Source organism: Tamandua tetradactyla, chromosome 8 (genome assembly GCF_023851605.1).
Source record: "Tamandua tetradactyla isolate mTamTet1 chromosome 8, mTamTet1.pri, whole genome shotgun sequence".
NCBI classification, from domain to species: Eukaryota; Metazoa; Chordata; class Mammalia; order Pilosa; family Myrmecophagidae; genus Tamandua; species Tamandua tetradactyla.
In genome coordinates this window covers 91,288,752-91,293,466 of record NC_135334.1, presented here as the reverse complement: position 1 = coordinate 91,293,466, position 4,715 = coordinate 91,288,752, and the positions used below count along the sequence as shown (strand labels likewise).

General features: G+C 44.0%; 1 long non-coding RNA gene across 1 annotated transcript; it reads right to left on the bottom strand.

Annotated features, from left to right (window-relative positions):
* Positions 1-1,730: 1,730 nt before the first annotated feature.
* On the bottom strand, positions 1,731-3,170 carry LOC143643676 (uncharacterized). The gene is made up of 2 exons (XR_013156321.1): positions 2,485-3,170; positions 1,731-2,336 (listed from the first exon to the last, which is right to left on the bottom strand). It is a non-coding gene; the product is annotated as an uncharacterized LOC143643676 (long non-coding RNA).
* Between the last annotated feature and the right edge of the window lie 1,545 nt (positions 3,171-4,715).

Genomic DNA, 4,715 nt, shown 5'->3' with positions numbered 1-4,715 from the left:
AATGGCTGAGCCAAAACATTCTGCTTTGGGGACATAGAAATAAGATTTGCTTCCTGCCCTCTAGGCATAGAATAATGAGGGTGGTAGATACAAAAGAGAAAGACAGTGTAAGCTCAGCGCTAACAGAATTGAACTCAGCACTCTGGGAGTATAGAGGAGGAGTCAATCGCCCTTTCTGGAAGAAATTAGGAAGACAGTAACAACCATGTTCACCAGCTTATTCTAACATGAAAAAGTAATGATTTCACAAAGTGTTACAGGAAAAAGGCTGACATATGTGTTAAGGAAAAAAAAAAAGACCTCTTTTGGTTAACTTTCAGTAAACTAGAACTTTTCAATGATCTATAATCCTACCTGCTCCCTGTCTTTGCCCTTTCTTGAACACTTTGGTTAATCAAAGTTGAACTGTACATCTTAGGGGGTCTAAGAGAAGTGCCCTTGAACTTCCTGAGCATTTGGCTTCAGAGACAGGAAGACATTTACATGGTGCTGTCTCTTTTAGGCACAACAGTTTAAGTTATCGTTCTTTGTCTCTTTTTCTAAACCAAGTATTTATTAATACAAAACCTCACTCCGTGCTGGGGCACAGAGGGGCTGGGCAGGAGAGGCTGTGCATGCTGTGTGCTGCTGAGAAAGCTTTCCAGGCCATTATCTCCTGGGGCACAGCAGGAGCCAAAGTGGGTGTCATTAGAGGCCTCTAAATGGCTGGTCTGCATCCTGAATCCCACCAGTGACACACAAAACCCAGTTAATTACAAAGAGGATCTGGCTGGACAAAGGACAAAAGGCAAGAAATTGTAAAAGGTGGGAAAAAAAAAAGTCAAGATGAGATAACTTGGGACCAGATGGCAGGTCCCTAAACAATAAACTCAGAGGGAAGTTTCTGGGCCTCTCCATAATTGTGGGAGCCAGGAGGGAAAATGAGCTTTTAGAACACCATTAAGATATAGGAATCTTCAAACGATGGCTGGTCCTAAATCCTACAGAGTCAGGACTGGAAAGAAAAGGGTTCCCCCTGGACTTTCAGATGGGATTCTCTCCATATACCCCATAGGGTCTCTTATCTATTTAGGTATTTAAGGAAAATACTGTAACTTTCTGATCTTTTGAAACGCCAACTTAATAAGTGTAATTACCTTCATTGCCTCTTCTGGCTTGCTTACCTGAGATTTACAATAGGGACCTCTCTTAGCAACTGCTCTATAGATGTGCTTAGGACAGACCAACCGAGGGATATGTTCTATATCTACAGGACACAGGCCCAGCATGAAATCGTACTGGTCTGAGTGTGCTGTAAACACATCTTAGACAGAAGGATTTCAAAGGCAGGAAAGACCTGGATTTAAATCTCAGCTTCCTCACTTCTCACCCATGAGACCCTGGCTAAGTCACTTCATCTCTCAGAGCCTCCTTTTTCTCCTCTGTGAATTGGGGAACAATGATAACTGCCAAGGATCTTATAGTGAGCCAAGGAGTGATATAATGAAATGGTCCAAGTCTAGGATTCCTCCCACTCCACCACAGCCATCTGCCTGCCTTCAGCCGTCCCACCACACTCATTGTATGAAAAGAGCTCATTAAAAATGGTGTCATTGGTGTCTCCATCAGAAATGGTGATGACAAGTTTGAGAGGGCAATCTAAGGCTCAGTGTTAGTGCCCAAGAGTGGGATTTCTGACAACAGAGAGCTTCACAATCAGGGTAAATAGAGACACTGCACAGACACTGAGATTATTAAATCATGACGCTTTAATGTGATCTCTCTCCGCCAAATATCTGATGAATGTAGCCGTTCACATTAATACTGACAGTCATTGATTATACAGGTGAGGGGCTTCTCTCCACGAGATTTTTCATGCATTTGCCTGATGTGGTTTCTCTGCTCCAGAGAAACAGCACCAGTGGGTTTATTATAGGAATTTTGGCTCATGTAACTGTGGGAATCAGCAAGTCCAAATTCCACAGGGCAGGCCACAGGTTGAAAACTCTAATGAAAGTGAAGTTGAATTTCCCAGGAGAAGCTGGCTGGTTGAAGTAGAGATAGAAATTCCTTTTTGTGACTTCTGAAATCCTCAGTTCTCACTTTAAGACCACCAACTGATTGAATGAAAAGACTATCTTCTTTGTTGGTTGCAGATGAAATTTAGCCATAGATGCAATCAACCCACTACAGATGCTAATCCTTCTATGAAATATCCTCACAATAGCAATCAGGCCAGTGCTTGCTTGACCAAAACAACAGGACACCATACCTGGCCAAGTTGACACATGAAATGAACCATCACACCAGATAATTAACTTCATGGCAGAAGTCATTTTTCAACACTCCTGGAAAGTCTAAAAGAGAGAAAACCACGGTATTAGTTTCCCAGCGCTGCCATAACAAAGTACCATAAACTGAGTGGCTTAAAACAACAGAGATTTATTGTCCCACAGTTCTGAAGGCTAGAAATCCAGGATCAAAGTGTTTCAGGGCCATGCATACTCTGAAACCTGCACAGAAGAATCATTCCTTGGATCTTCTTAGCTTGTGGTGCTTTACTGGCAGTCCTTGGCATCTTTGGCTTGCAGCTGCAACACTTCGGTTCCTGCCTCCTTCATCACATGACATTCCTTCTTTGAACATCTGTCTCTTCTCATCTTCTTATGAAAACACCATCCTATTGGATAAGGGACCACACTACTCCAGAACCACCCTCATCGTACCTAATTACCATATTTTCAAATAAGGTCACATTCTGCAGTATTGGGAGTCAGGACTTCAACTTATCTTTTGGGAGGACACAGTTCAACTCATAACAAATGCTTTTACCAGAAGTTATGCTAGATTTAATATTTGATTAAAAGTTAACAGATATCTAACTTTAGGAGACTAGACCAGAGATAAACCCTGTGAATTCCTGGGTGACTTCATTCTGGAAAGTTTGTCTGCAACCCTGGCATTTTCTTTCTTTTCCTAGGGAGCATGCAAGCACACAGACACCTTTATTCTGCAGCCTGGGCCTCTGTGGCAAGCACTGAATTTCAGAAGAGGCCAGGCAGCATGTGTTAGCTCTGCTAACTCCTCTCCTCTTGTGATGTCCTTAAGGATGGCCCCTCTCCTCTTGTGATGTCAGCACCACCCTCCTCTTGTGATGTCCTCAAGGACAGCTAGTTACCTGTTGTGGCAAATTGAGTTATGTACCCCAGAAAAATCATGTTCTTAACCTTAATCCCTTTACTGTGGGGGTGAACCCATTGTAAATAGAACCTTTGGAAGATGTTATTTGTAATTAAGTTCTGGCCAAATGATTCAGGAAGGGTCTTAATCCTAATACTGGAAGCCTAATAAAGAGAAAGCTACAGAGAGGAGCGGAAGTCAGTGGTCAACAGAACCTGGAAGAGAAAGAAGAGGGCATTGCCATGTGACACAGGCAGGGATACAGGCCAAGGAACGCCAACGATTGCTGGGAGCCTGCACCAGCATGCTACAGATGCTGGGGAGGAAGCATTTCCTTGCTGACCCCTTGATTTTGGACTTCTCCTAGGTTCAGAACCATGAGAACAAATTCCCATTGTTTAAGCCCACCCGTTGTGTGGTCTTTGTCTTAGCAGCCTGGAAACTAAGACATCTGTCTAGCCTGCTTTCCACCAGGCATTGGCGTTTCCAACCCTCTCTCCCTCCTTTCTTGCTTCAAGGAAGGAAATTAAATTGTTCACCCTTGGGGTGGCCATCCTGTCTCTTTTCCACTTTTGATCTCCTTGTTTAGCTTGGAAAGCCTTTCCTCTCCTTATTACACTCTCTCTGCACACTCAGTCCTCCAAGCCCACTCTATTCTTTATTACATCCCTCCATTCAGCTTAATTTATTTTATTCCATTTCTTAATATTCAAAGGGTTCAGACATACATATTTCAGCCTTTCCTTTTTAATTCAAAGATACTTATGCTTTGATGCCACATTTAGCAGGCCCCTTCTCCCTACCTGTGCCCTCACAGATGGTCATCTAGTCCAATCTCTCTCCCCATCCTGATTTTGCCTGTATAGATCTTGACAGGGGAATTTTCTAGCACCTGTTTGAATATAGTCATTGACAAGATGCTTACCAACCTCAGGGTAGCCTGCCCCATTGCATTAGGTCTGCCTATTAAGACTTTATTTCAGCTATGTATTGAGTTAACCCACTTACTTTGCTGTAACTTTACTCACTGCTCTTTTTTTTCCCTTCTGGAGTTGCACAGAATAAGCAAGCTTCAATATTTTTGGAGAACTGTCATCCCTAAGGTCTCCTAGCCTCAAGGTAAATAGCCCTTCTTCCTCTAGGTACTCTATGTAGGACATGCTTTCTGCCCCATCATGAAGATTCAGGGCACTCTCCTCTGAAAGGCATTCTGTGGTCCAGATGCCTCCGTCATGGCTCTTGATAAAGCTAAGTGCTCTCCAGCCCCTCACATCCCAACCCTGGGTGAGGGGAGTGGCCATCCCTTGCTTTCTTTCTGCTTGCTCCCTTTGGGAAAGGGTTCTTGGCCCATGCCTTGTGATTCTGATGAGGCTGCTGATCAACAGCCCCATCATTCTCACCCAGAGGAGATCATTGACTCCCAGGCAGAGGACCTCATCCCCCTGGACATGGCGTGTGGGGCCAGACTTTTGCAGAAGGTTGAGCTGGGATCTTGAGCTGTTGTTCTCATGTAGCTGGAGGCTGCGGAAGGGCTATCACCCCTGGGAGAGATCCTA